Below are 15,347 nucleotides of genomic sequence, written 5' to 3' on the forward strand. Positions count from 1 at the left end.
TTTATAGTATAAGCTGCTTACAGTTCATTGAATAAAAGAGAAGGCAAGCACCCGCCGTGATTCTAGTGTTAAACAGATCAAAACTTCTCTTTTTACTCTGACAGCAATAACGGATGATTTACAGCCCTCTCAATCTGAACGGATTTCATATATATTATGCAGTCTCTTAAATGAGATAAAATGTATCTGTAGAAACGTTTTGATCACTATTGGTTTTAGAAATTCTCAGGCTAGACAGTTTTACAACAAAATGAGTTACTGTATTATACAGTAAAACCCCGCTTAACGCGGGGGATACGTTCCATCAAAGTAGAGCGTAATGCGAAACAGCACTAAACGAGGCTATCTTTACATGTAAATACTGGGGTTAGGGGAAGATGGCTAGGAAATTGGTTAGGTATTAAATTTAAAAAGTATGTTTTTTTAATAAAAATGAAACCAAACATTTATTTCTTAAAGCCCAAATTAATACCACATTATTATTTCTTGCAAAAATAAAAACAAAATATAAATAACAAAACGAATATTCTTAAAAAAACAAATAAAATTCTCAGTCAGTCATATTTAGTTAGCCTTCCGCGTTTTCAGTGTTCTGCCTTTTTGTGACAAAAGCATCTAATGTTGTTTGCCTTTTTCTTTTGCGTTGTTCTCTTAAAAGTTCTTCATAAACGGATAGAGCATCTCTAACACCACGCCTTACTTTTGAGCTCCTGTCAAAATTCGGATCATTTTCAATGAATTGATCCATTATTTCAGTTATGGTAAACAAACTCCTTTTTACAAACGCCATCGAAAGTTCTTTTTGCTCTTCTTCTGATTCACTGCTGTTTTATTCTTGTTCAGTTAATTCCTTGAGGTCATCATTAGAAAGACTAGCCGCTGCTTCTTGAATTATCTCTTCGACATCTTCCACATTTACCCCTTCAAAATATGTCTGTACAATACCGCACCAAACAAGAAATACAAGTACACTCTTTCGGATATGTATTTGAAACCTATCGCTGCATAATATTTCGGGGAATCCCCGTATGCTGTGAGCGATTTCGTGGAATCCCCGGGTTGAAATAAAAGAGCGCTAAACCGAAACAGCGCTAAACGAAACAGCGTTAAGCGGGGTCTTACTGTATATTGTTAGACAGCCGCCCAGATGGGAAAGTGTTTAGTGTCTTTGACTGCTAGACAGTTTTACAACAAAATGAGTTACTGTATTATATATTGTTAGACAGCCGCCCAGATGAGAAAGTGGTTAGTGTCTTTGACTGCTAGACAGTTTTACATGCGACATGCGACGGAGGACGTGGGCACCACCCCTCTACTAATACGGTTAATCGGTATAGCTCCACGTCCACCTTATCTAGATAACCATACGTGTTCATTGTGCTAATATACTAATATATAAACATACATACAAGTTTGGTACTTCATACAGTGGCGTTAAAGCTAATTAATGTTAGACACTGGATAATACATTGCCATGTTACAAGGTGTATGCAAAAGCATGGATACGATAGCATATATACATAACGTGTGTACTCATATGTTGAGTACACTATGATCCTTTGAAGCATTATCATTAGATTACAGAAGACATGTACATACTGAAATATTAGGTGCGCAATGTTATGCTGGAATAATTTGTAATAAGTAATTTGTACAGTGAATTAAAAGTTAGACCCTAGATTAGTACTGTGTGTACAGTGTCTTGCTACTGAATTATTTGTACTGTTTCCTAAGTACATTAACCAATGTACAAAGATATTAAAACACGTGTATTAGGTACACAGTAATTAGTAGATACCCAAGCGTTAGGTAAGTGCTACTTTAACATACATTAACAATAGGTACTTAATACAATGCTGAACAGATAATTGGTGCAATTAATTTTAGAGTGGGGCTCTAGTTAGATCTTTGCGATACGGTGCCGTGTTACAGGATAAAATGTGCACATGTATAGTTACATTATCATATATACAGAACTTAAATTCATATACATATATACAGATATTTTGTCTACAGACACATTAGGTACATGATTATTCAGTGCGTAATAGATGTATATTAACTACACAGTGCCAAGATATGTGATAACACTAGTAGATACATGGGTACAATTACATATAAACAAGGACATACACAATTACATATAGACAAAAGCGTACATACGCTTATATTTGGTACCTAATAGTCATTGGTGACATAAACATTTGGTACTTACTTCATATACTTAAACTCTAGATCCATAAAATAATGTTATAACTAGTGATAGGTGCTTATTAATTTCATAATAGGACACTAGGTTGATATTTTGCCTTACTGTGTCACGTTACGTAGAAATGTATGCGGGTGCATGGGTACAGCTTCCTATTTACATTGCTATAGACAGTTTTACAACAAAATGAGTTACTGTATTATATATTGTTAGACAGCCGCCCAGATGGGAAAGTGGTTTGTGTCTTTGACTGCCGTACCGAAAGGCCAGGTTTCGAATCCCAAAGAAGGCATGGATGTAACTTCTCCGTCCCTTTCATAGGAGGTAACAGTGGTAACTATTAGGTGTCTCTATAATATTAAAATGACCATCAATCCTGGCCTTATATAGCATATAGCTAGAGATTACAAAATGGCTAGTGCCCGCCAAAACCAAGTGTCATAGATACACGCAGATACTTCGCATAAAAACAACCTTTTATGAACACACAATTAATCAAGCTATTCAGGAAACAGGTAAGCGAAATAGTTTTAATGTACCAGGAAACAAATATGGACAGCCATATGGGTAATACGATATCGAGAAACAGTAACATCCCTTCTGGAGACGTATGGTGGTTTTCAGACGTTTTTTCCAATCAAGCCAAATCGTAAGGCTTTTGAGACAGGTCTCATTTCTTTAGATAGAAGTTTTAAATCATACATCTCACTTACTGAGCTGTTCACATACTGCTTGTCTTTCAACGCCTTTCTGCCTGTTAGAACCACCTCTAGTATCGCAAATTTTCAATTCTGTTCAAAAACATTGCCATTTTGTAAGACTTTGCAGTAATTAGTAAAAAGACTCTTCTTTCCCTAATGTTTATCCGCAGTTTACTATAGACTATTACCATAGAATAGGTACTTCAAGGCCATTTCTTCACACCATACTATGACTCACAACCACGGCAAGAATTATTGCAGGGAAGAGGTCAAATCCTCTCATTTGCTAAAACCTCCCAATTCCCTTTGCGCTGTTATTACGAAGATATTTCGTGATCAAAGCCAAGCCAATTTTTGATCACGAAATATCTTTTTTTTACTAATCAGAGGAGGGTCGCCAAGACAGAAGTGTCATAGGGCGAAAAATATGGCAAATATTAATGCTTAAGACATGGATTTGTTTCGGATCAAAGAAATTAAGTCTTATCTCTCAAGTTCCAATATCGCTCCAAAGGGTCGAAACATGTTTTTACTCCGTTTGTATTACAATACAGATGCCTCTCTTCCCGATAATGTGACATCACATATTTCTTCTGTAAAGAGTACGCTTACTCCTTGTATGAGCTAAACTCGGTTGCTGCAAGTTCCACGCGCGTGACATGAATTGTTCCGTGAGTATTTTGAACAGAAGAGTACTATTACACTAATATTAGATATACAAGTGCTGAAATACTTTGAAATATGCACAAATTTGTTTCGCAGTTTTGAAATGATGCAAATAAACACGGAGTTACCAAATTATTATTATGCCAATCAAATGATTTCATAAAAAATAGTTACTCTACAAATGTGGCTGAAAAATGATCACTAAATTTATATGCGAAGTAAAAGACAGAAATAGCGAAGCCTAGTTGAATTTATCCTTAATTAAAACCATATAACGAACTTGTTTGTTAATAATTCCGAAATCTTGGAATATAGTATGAGTATTAAAAATGGTTGCTTTGGTGAATTATTTGAAGCAAAAATTGCGCTAATGTTGACAGATAAAATCCCTGAATTTTGCAATTAACGCTTATGACAAGCCTACCAACGGCCAAGCGGTAAAGTCGCTGAACACTGGTAGCTCGGTCCGAGGTTCGATTTCGCCGAGGGCGCTGGCTGCACGGGCACTTTCGTGGTTTTCGCCATGTGTAACGTATATACGAAACAGCTTCCATTCGAAAGTCCTCCACGAAGATATCTCGTCCTTTCGTATAGTGTCTAAGGACGGAGCAGGTAAAAATAATAATAAAGTCATATGACCTAAAAGCATAATGATTAATGAATGCTTGAAAGGTGAGTCTATTAGTGAAACGACGATAAATGAAAGTGATTTCAAATCAGGAAAAAATAGTTTTAGTTCAATAAATAGTCCTTACATATTACATTACATGATTTTCTGAAGGAAAATATTTGTCAATTTGCTACAAACAAAATGGAAAATGTAAGACTTATGTCGAGAAACAAGAGAATCAGAGGAAACATAATTGGAAATGTTTTATGCGGTCGGTTTTTAATAAATATATAAATATTAAATCATAATGTGATAATATGCAGATAACCACACGAGAGTACAGATCTCTCATCAATATCATTCTTCAAGCTGAGAGAGACAAATTTATGTCAAGAGCGCACTAGGCAATGTTATTAATTTAATGCACAAAAAAGTAGAGGGCTTATAAGAACAAAGAATAAATATGCCATATATTTAACGGCAGTAGCTTTTAATATTGTTATATCTAATAGTAGAAGATACACAATACAAATTAAACTGAAATATTACTTTTATTGAAGATGGTAACACAAAAGAAATAAATTTTAATTTAATAAATAGTTGTTTACTTTCTGTTATTTTGTTGGAATATTATGGTATTAAGTTTTCAATTTTGTTAGTATTTTTGCCCACAAATGGCGCTACTGTCTATTGTCGTTACTGCCGCGGCATATAAATACAAACGCTGCACCAGTTGCTTTCCAGTCTTGCAGATTTCATTGCTCCTGATGAAGAAGAACCTGCACCTCTTTGCCCCTCGAAATGGACTGAGATCTTGACTAAATCTACGATAAACACAAGATTGTTCTTTTGCTAATTTTACAAACAATTTAGATGCTTTTTTGAATGTAAAGAATAACATTTCGTACAAATTAGAAGCAATAAATAAATTAAATTTAAAAAAGCGCGACTTTTAATCTGCTGTTCGATGTTAAAGGATCCTTATATAAAAAATCTGATGTGTACATTACATGACTTCCTTGTACGGAATATTAAATTATACGCATTTTTTCTTGCATTTCATTTAAACTTATTGGATTGAATTAAATCTACTTCTCTGAAAGCGCATAAACCACAATAGAATAAATGCATTCTTTAAAATTCAGTCTAGTATTTGTTTACCATAGCGACACTCTGGCGCTAGATTCACTTAACAGTATTATATTTCGTTCATATTATAACTCATAATGCACAAAATTTATATCATTATAGAATAGAATTATCTAATCGTTGCCACATGTTCTATTCAAATACTATATAAGAAAGCTAGAATGATGTATAAAAGAAATTAAGCAAAAAAAAAAAAAAAAAAAAAAAGAAACAGTTTTTCACAGACGATTGAGCATTTCTGATTCAATTAATTCAGGCAAGGCAAAAATACATAAAAACTCAAAATATCTATATAAAAAATTACGAAGTAAATCTTAAACACTTATTTCCTCGAAAAAGTTCCAGAAAGGATTAAGCATGATTTAATTGGCAATAATAAATGAAGGCGTTATCTTTGTTGTTGCGAAGCTAAGTTTCTCTAGATTGGCAACAAATCCACCAGTCTGCTGTTTTCAATGTAAACAATCAATGGCCGCCATAAAAAAGGCTTAGCGGCATTTAAACAACTTTAAAATTGTTAATAATTCTAAAAATATTGCATACAGATTTACTGAAGGCATAAAAACCTTAATCGGAAGATAAGAACAACATAACTCAATCATTTTTAAAGCAAAAAATGTACAATTTACAAACATATAAGAGTAAAGAAATTGAAATCACTGAGCCGGGTAACAGAGTGGATATTTATATAAATATATTTATATACGTTTGGTGCGGCCGATTACAACCAAAATACAAGGTGCACACCTACATGTTATAGCAGTCCTATATACAAAATTGCAACGTTCTGAGGCTTTTATTCTGTCCTTACGTACAAATATCACGCAAAAACATCGTTAAATTGCATTCGATAGCGGTCAAAATGGATATTTTCGTTGAAATATGCTGCCTGAAACTTTCGTGATTACAATACTTCCTTTTTACTTTACGTACGATTACAAGGAAGTAAAAATGAACAAAGTATATCTTATAAACAGGCGCCTTTCCTGGTAACTATAAATATTTTTGCTTTTAAATGGCGTGAAAAATGGCGTCGGTGTTTTAAGGGGATGCATATATTTTTACCAAAGTCACCGATGGTATCAATGGTTTATCATCTAAGTCTTATATTTTACGTGGGTCGTTTTATAAAATATCAAAGACATTTTTATACTCTGCGGAGCTTTTCAATCATCAATGACAGTCCCATTTAACACTTGTATAATACCATCAAAAGGGGAATCCGATAAATGTATATTTTGTCAAAAACCGTAAGAAAGTGGAAAATAAAATTTATCATTGCATTTTAACTCTTTTTTTTTTTTTTTTTTTTTTTTTTGTTGTAGAGAAATAACATTATTTTGAAGCAGAAGAGATGAAAAATCAGCAATGCTCTCGCCGGAACTTGAACCTGTGCTTGTCGAATACGCGCCGAGTGTGCTACCGTTACATGCAGAACCGAAGGCATGCAGAAAGGAGGGAGAAAATGCCTTTAATTTTATGAAACACGTATCGGGAGCTTTCTTTCTTTCTTTCCACCGACAGCGAGGCAGCCGGTCCACTGGGTAGTTAGCATATCGGCCAGGTAGCGCCGCTGACGGAAATAACTTGAACAAAATTACACACTTATAAATACATATTGTGCTCACGACGACTACTGGGGGCAAAGTAAACAAATGCTGGACGAAGACGATAGTGCATGATGGAAGAAGGGTGCATTGCTGGTGAGAAGAAAAATTTCAGTTACATATTTACAGAGTTATGGATAGGTGGTTACAAATACTAAAAGTAATAAGAAATAAAATACTAGGAAGTGAAATAATACATAAAATAAAAAAAGGCAAAACAGTGGAAACAATACATAAAATAAGGCAAAATACATAATTCAAGGTTTACAGTTCAAGGAGATAAATATATACAGGGAATAAGAAAAGCCGAATATGCTAACTTAAGATAACTTAAGATACTACAGGCACAGAGCATACAGGGCCTGTGCTGGTTACGAGGATGGTAGCTGAGAATTACTCCAGCCTGTCTGAGATTTTGCGTGCAATGTTTATGCAATCGCATATGCGTTTCAATGCATTGCGATTTTTTGAAGTAGCTTCGGCCCATGCATGGATGTGGTTTGCTACTGGTTGCCTAAGATGATATGCAAGCGAACAGATAGTGGTCCGGATCTCCTACCATCACGCATGATAGGAGATGTTCGTTTTCGCGTCGTCTGAAGCGATGCAGGTAAGTCATGAAGGGACCATGTCCTGTTAAATACTGAGTGAAGTGAGACGAGCCAGATTTTAGAAGCCGGCAGACTCATGGAAAAAATCTGTAAACTCTTCTGCCGGTGGTCTCTCTCCCACAGATGTTGCCAACGTTTGAGTAATTCTCTCTCGAGCTCAGCTTTTAAGAACGAACCCGGGAGAGGCACGTCCAGTGTGCGAACGTGGGGATCAGTTGCTGCTCTTTTGGCTATTGCATCTGCAATTTCATTACCCAGTATTCCAGTGTGGGCAGGTACCCACTGGAGTTCAGGCCTATAGTATTTAGGTGTTCTTAGTAAGAGTTTTTGTATGGCCCTGACGAGTGGATTTTTACTACATGTGCCTTGGATTGCCTGGAGGCTAGAGGCTAAGTCTGAATATATACTGGAATAGTTATTTTCCAGTGCGTAGACAAGTGCAGCTTTTAATGCAATCAGTTCAGCCTGAAAAACTGAGTTGTGGTGCTTAAGCTTTCTTTCCCAGATCTTTAAGATCTGGTTCCCAAGTAGAACACAGTATCCGCTACCGGTGCCACATTCTCCTTTGGAACCATCGATGTAGATTGCAGTGGCGTTGAACCACGTTGTTGACCTGCAGTTAATCGAGACGTTGAATTCGGCCGGGTTGCAAGGTGGCTCAGGAATTCTTTGCTCATAGTCAGTATAAACATAAGTCCTGTCCCATAAACTTATTGTCTCTTTGAGTCGGAGCACTCGCACTATTGCACTCTAGCTAAGAGATGCAGAGGCGGTAGTCCTGAAATCACGTTTAAAGCATTTGTGGGCGAGGTTTTATATCCTCGGGTAATGCTTAGGAGGAATGGTCTTTGTGCTGAGCGTAGCAGATTCTCCATTTTAGTAGTGATCGTTATGCCCCACATGGAGGCCCTATACAGTGCAATACGTTCAGCAACTACAGAGTACCACGTCTTAAGCATCCTCGAAGAAACTCCCCATGTTGGTGCTGCTGTTCTGAGAATGGAATGAAATATCCTGTGAAGTTGTGCCTTGACCTTTAAATGTGGCATTCAAGTGAATGTGTCGTCAATTATAACTTCAAGATACCTCGAGTTTCTGACTATTTTAATATTTTTCCCATGAAGATTGATGCACGGGGTTCTTTGATGGCGCTTACCTGGGCAAATAAGCATATCTTGGGTTTTGAGTTGGCAATAATTAACTTATAGTGATGTAACGGTAGGATATTCGAACCGTATTCAAGAGGTACAGGTCCGAGTCCCGGGTAGGACGTTGTTCATTTTTCACATCTCTTGCTTGAAAAAAACCTAATGTTCTACAGTAGCGTTCGAACAAAAAAATGGTGGTGGCTGATGATTGTTCACCACCAGGATTTGGTGACTGTGTCCCCTAATTACCATTCGCCCTTTAAAAGCGGGACTATATAAGGTATGTTCTCTCTCCTTTCTTGCATGCTTTCGTGGTGTAACGTAGCACACTCGGCGGGATTCGAGAGGTCCAGGTTCGAGTCCTGACGAGAGCATTGCACATTTTCCCGTCCAACTAATCTAATGACTCTATATTGGCGACCTAACTAAAATGTGGTAGATGATGATTCTTCATCACCAGACTTCAGACCATCATTAATTTACTACTGGGTCCCCTAATCCCTAGTCTCCCTTTAAAAGAGGGTATTTTCGCCTTCCTTTCGTAGTGTAAAGGTAGTACACGCGGCGCGTATTCGAGAGGTCTAGGTACGAGACCCGGCGAGGGCATTGTTATTCCTTATGTAATCCTACTTTAAAAAAATCTAGTGAATCCACAAAAGTTGAAAGATTTTTGATGTGCTTTTTGATTATCTTAGTTATTTCATAGGACTAGTTCACAATGTAAAGCAAACAGGAGACATAAAAATGCCGCTGAAGCTGCTTAGCCAAAAGAACAATCGCAATTCATAAGCGCTGATAGCCAAATAAATCCAGACACGTTTTCTTTTAAAACGTCACATGCATTAAAATTACGCACTTGTTCAAATTACAACATTCAGTTGCAAAAGACACCCCCAAATGCTCATCTAGCCTCGAATTACTTTCTGGGATCCTATTTCTGAAATCAAACATCAAATCGATTTGCTTAGCACAAAATCACTTACTCGGTACATTCACGAAGCAACAATCTGGTTGACAGCCAAATAAATAATTGTACGATCGTTTCATTTGCTCAAAGAAGGCATCAAAGATTCAGACGCAGAAATCTGGAGATGATATATTAGAAGCAGAATGCATAAAAATTTCTTGAAAATATTGATATTTGCAGGACCATTTATGAGTCATTGAAGGTTTCTACATTTAGATTGATCCTTTGTTTGAGCTAGGAAATTCATGCATACTACAGATTTTAAATCTTTCTTATTTAACATGTGTAATCATACATATGCATAATTTTAAGAGCAGGGTTTTGCATCAGCATAAAAAGAAATAGGATCTTTTCTACTAATTTGAATCAATCTTCGGCTAAAGATACTTTTACTCGCTGCCGATATTTTAATTCTGACGCTCGGGTAGAGTACAGTTTAATTCATAATTTGGGTTTAAAATGTTATTGCAGAAATATTCTGCATTGTTTTAACTGCAATAACATTGCACTGCAGTACTTACTTACAGTGCATTAGGTATTACAAAAGTGTAGGAATGCGGAACAAGGCACGCACACTATAGTTTAAATCAAATTGTTACCAATTGCCAAATAAGACTTCTTAGCAGTATCTCAGATATATATCAGATTTAATAAAAGTGTTGAAAATTTATGGAACATATTGCATAACCTATAAATTTTAAACAGATTCCCACTCCGCGTAAGTCTTTTTTTTTTCTGTCTTAAGTTCGAAAAGTCAGCAGAAAGCTGTAAAAAAACTTCGAAGAAAAAGCTGGGAACAAACATATACTTTAAGTCGGCTTCATCAAATGGAAATAAAGTTGGGTTAAGATAAACAAATAAAAAAAAAGGAAGTACTATCACAACGTAGTTACTAGGGCCAAGTCAGACCTCAAAGTTTGTTTACTTTTTCTTGAAATACGTGAGTTTCATCACTCCGTGAATTCAGAAAGGCTATTTTTGTTTGACTTTTACTGGGAGTAGAGTTTTTTTCGCTTTCTCTGACTAAGCTGATATAAAAGCCTGTATCGCTCTTTTTTACGTTGCACTTTTGAAATAGAATTTCGCTTTGACGTTAAGATAAAACGAAATGTCTATTACAAATTTCTTGGAAACAGTTTAATTCATAATTTGGGTTAAAAAAAGTTGTGACTCTTGAACACATTCCAAGGAAGATATTTATAAATCTTCTGTCAGTTCAGTTTCAATTATCAGCTAAAATATATCACCGTTTTGGGGGAAGATGTGTGTGCACAATGTAGAAGCAAATTAATAAATAAGAAGGAAGCAAGTTACGTAAAGAAACAAAACGCCCTTATTTATATAAACGATTTTGTTTCTTGAATTTAATGACCAAAATATAAAAACACAGCTTTCGTTTTGCAAGTTTAATTTTCTTTCTTCGTTATTACATAAAACACATCTACTGCAAACATCCAAAATCTTGACAGTTTTCCACAAGCTTTTCCCTGCCAGGGTTAAAGATACCCAAAATAATCTCAGGAAAAGTTTAAACAGAAAATAATCTCAGAAAAGTTGTTTTAAACTTTGAATTGTTTCTTGGTTGGTGTGGAAACGGGCTGCTTTAATTACTTCTTTTGTTGTACCAACTCCCTGATGATGATGTAGCGAAAGATATAAATTTGTTCTTTTATTTTTACTACAACTTCTCCTTTTCGTACTCACCAGAATGCAAATGAGTAACCAATATTTAAACTGAGGTTTTAGGATTTTTAAGACAGACAGCTTGCTTCTGGCATCGAGTGCACGTTACGTGTTAGTTTCTGCCAGCTCTGATAGTTGTAATTATTCGACTTTGCGTTTTCTCGCTGCTGATATTTTAATTCTGACACTCGGGTAGAGTACAGTCTGTCTGTCAGAAGAAAAGCTCTCGCTCGTTAGTTGTCTGTTGCTGTAGAAACGAGCCTTGATCCATTTCTGTAGGGTTTTCCTGAAGATTTACTTTCAGTTTGCCATCTTGGCGTATTTAAAGGTGAATTGGTAACCTCTGGTTCTCCGCTATTTGAAATATACTAGCCCTGTTGCTATAGCGATCGCCAGATGCCAGACACTGTGGCGGGGCTGTTCTTCTTGTAGACAGACAGTAGTGAGCCAGCTCCTAGTATATTAATTAATTGTGTAGCCTTTGACTACTGTTCCACATTTAACTTAAATTTGACTATTATATTTAGTTGCATCACCCCGAGTAGTGGTTATATTGTCGCCTTTGTGTTCTAAATTCTACTTGAATAAAAAAGATTACTTTTAGTCGAACGATTTCATATTCGTTCATCATAGCGATAATTTGCTTGACTTGCCTTAAGCTTATTGGACTAAATAGCATTACCAGGTCAAGTGAAACCCTACAACAGGTACCCGAACATATTACGGATCATGTGGTAACATATTACGGATCATATTACGGATCATGTGGTAACATATTACGGATCATATTACGGATCATGTGGTAAGAAAAAGCAGCAGCATTTAGTGTGTCCCCACCCCCTGCATGATTACCCCCTGCTTTATCGGCAGCAGGAATTACATTGGAAGGCCTTTTTCCTGAGCACTATGCAAGCTCTGATGGAAACAGCCATTATATTCGTTGGTAGAACTTCGGTAATTACATTTTTGGAACATTTAAAGACGCATTTTCTACTTCATCCGGTCAATTGCAGAAGTACAGAAGGTCACGACAGCAATCGCCACGCTTGCAGGACAGGCACTAACCTGATACAAAGGCGTCGGTAAATATTTTTGGGTGAAAAACATGCCTTTCATTTTCAATTAAATATAACGTTGATAAAACATTTATCCTTACCCATGATTTAAATTTTATTAAATAAGGTACCTGCAGATATATTATTAGACACAAGAACGCAAAATAGGTTTTTCGCAGAAGATGGTTTTAGGAAAAACTTTAACTAGTAAGTGACAATTACAAAATTGACGTACTTAAAATCGCCCTTGTAAAAGGATTCCTTGTGATGAAAGACAGGGCGAAATTAAGCGGAAATGTTTGATAGATATCAAAGTAAAGCTGAAGAACTGACGGAGTTTATATTAAAGAAACGGAAAGTAATAAGCTTATGATACAGAAAAAAGCCCTATGCAGAAATTATTCAAATAATGTATCCTGAATCTGAGGCCTATGTTGGTTGCCTCAGATTCAGGATGTTAGTGATAATGATAGTGACGGATGACGTGGCTGATTCAGGATGTTGTTGAATTACGAAACCCTAATACGCGAAAGCAGCTACTTGAGCTAGGGATAAAGTTCGGAAGTAAGCGAGTAAAATGAACACCGGCACAACGAGATATGAGTAGAAGTCAAGCGGATATTTTCGCAGATTTGTAGCGGAAGGAAGCCTTAAGTTTAACGACAGTAGACATTTTGATAACCGGAAAAATGCTTCACCCGATAATAGAGATGGCCAAAATAAATCGTAAAATAGAAGACTGGGGAAGATACTAACGATTTGAACTTGTCACGTGTACTAAAATACATAGGATACTATCACCCCGAAGAGAAAAACATTCATTTCAATTTCAATTAAATATAATGTTGATAAAACATTTATCCTTCCCCATAATTCAAATTCTGTTAAATACCTGTTTACCTGCAGATATATTATTGGATACAAGAACGCAAAATAGGTTTTTCGCAGAAGATGGTTTTAGGAAGAACTTTTAACTGTCTAGAGTGTTTGGTGTTAAGGAATGAGAGCGATCACCTTGGAGGAAAAGAAATAAAGTCCGAAAATAGCGAAGCTGGAGTAGTTGGCAAGAAAATTTTCAGATATATTTGATGAGGCAGGTTTGGCTCAGATGGGATATCACGCAACAGAAACTGGAAATCAACTGCCTGCCGAGAAAAAAACCTACATCTATAGTAAGGTCAAGGAAGAAATAATAGAACAACATTTTGCAGAAATGCTAAAGAATAAAATTATAATCCCCACAAATAGCCCTTAGACTAGCCTTATGGAACTGTGCTGAAAGAAAGCATAATTTCCCACCTGCGGATTTTAAAGCATGGCGTTTTGCTATTGAGCACAGAAAACTAAATTGCATAACAATATACCCGGTTACTCCTTGTCAATAACTGAGGAAATCATTTGAAAAATAAAATCAATAAAATACATGGCGACGCTAGACCTCACATCTGGATACTTTCAGATATATGTGTGAAACCAATGTATGTGGCAACAACGGCATTTATTACCAAATCAGGAGTTTTCTTAGATTGCCGTTATGCTTATGCGGAGCACCCACCCCATTTCAAACAGCTATGGATACTATTCTGAGACCTGACCTCTGAAAATCTACGTTGATTTACTTAGACGATATAATAGTTTGTAGAAAGACAATTGATGAACATGCTCTGGATGTATAGGAAATGTTTTCGCTTCTAAAAGGAGGAGGTTTTAAAGGTGGATGTGGCCAAACTAAATTTGCAGCCAAAGAACTTCGTTATTTAGGCTATAAGATATTTCAAAGGGGAACCGAATTGGAAGATTTTAAAATCGTACGTTAAAAAATTATCCACTAATGTAATACAGGAATAAGATTGGCTCCATTTTTAGGCTTGGTTTCCTATTATAGGACGTTCATCAAGATTTTGCTCATATTGCAGAACCATTATTAAACTTAAAGACAAAAATAACAACGTTCACATGGGCAGCGAAAGCAAACACAGAATTTAAATATTTAAAGTTGCATTAATTCAAGCTTCTGTCCTGAAATTTCTTGAAGCGAATTATAAATCTTCATAGATGCATCGGATTTTGCGGTTGAGGCCGTGCTTATGCAAGATGGACAGTCGGTTGCATATTTTAGCAAGGCACGTAACCCAACTCAAAGAAATTATACCACTATCGAAAAAGGGAAACATCAGCAATTCGTTTCGACATTCCTGCACAATGAGCTTTACTAATAATCATGTACATAAATTGACTTCGGAGTGTCTTTCTTTGTTATACATACATATTCATGCGAAATTTCATTAAAATCTGCGACTTATTTTTCAGAAAGGAGGGCATAATGTAAAAATTCCCTTTAGTTTGCTCACGAGTGTATTTCCCAAATTTTCAGATGCAGATACCTGACCTCTTGTATGCAAGTATCTGTAATATTTTAAAAATGATACTCGATTTACTGATCAACTTGTAAGGATCTTAAGTTTTACTAACGTTTATTTTATTTTAAATCTTTACTATCACTTCTTATTTTCTACTTCCGGCCAGAATTAAAAGCTTTAACTTATTTATGCAAATTTGTCTGGCGAACGCCAAGTACTTAAGTTGTAGCTTTTTGCCAAGCGAGAGAGAGGAAGGAGTTAGTAGAAGCAGGCCGCTTGCCTTAGCAGTTTTTACTCGGTTGCTGGTTGCCTTCCAGGCCAGAGGTTTAATCCTCTTGATAATTTTAAACGTATCGTAGTGTTAACAGTTCTCTGTACTACATACGGCTTCCTGTTAATATACGGCCAATCTTCCACGTAGGCCCTTGTTTATTATTCCAAAGTTAAGATAGAGTTTAGTTAATATTTTTATATTCTTACGTTCAGACCACAAGTGGTTGGTCTCTGTATTCCGAAGTCCGGAAATTATTGTAAAGAGTGAAAACTAAAGGGTTTTGTATACCCTTCCTGTGTATCTTGTC

Source organism: Stegodyphus dumicola, chromosome 12 (genome assembly GCF_044657685.1).
Source record: "Stegodyphus dumicola isolate Sdum_Otavi_A_Nest chromosome 12, ASM4465768v1".
Classification (NCBI taxonomy): Eukaryota; Metazoa; Arthropoda; class Arachnida; order Araneae; family Eresidae; genus Stegodyphus; species Stegodyphus dumicola.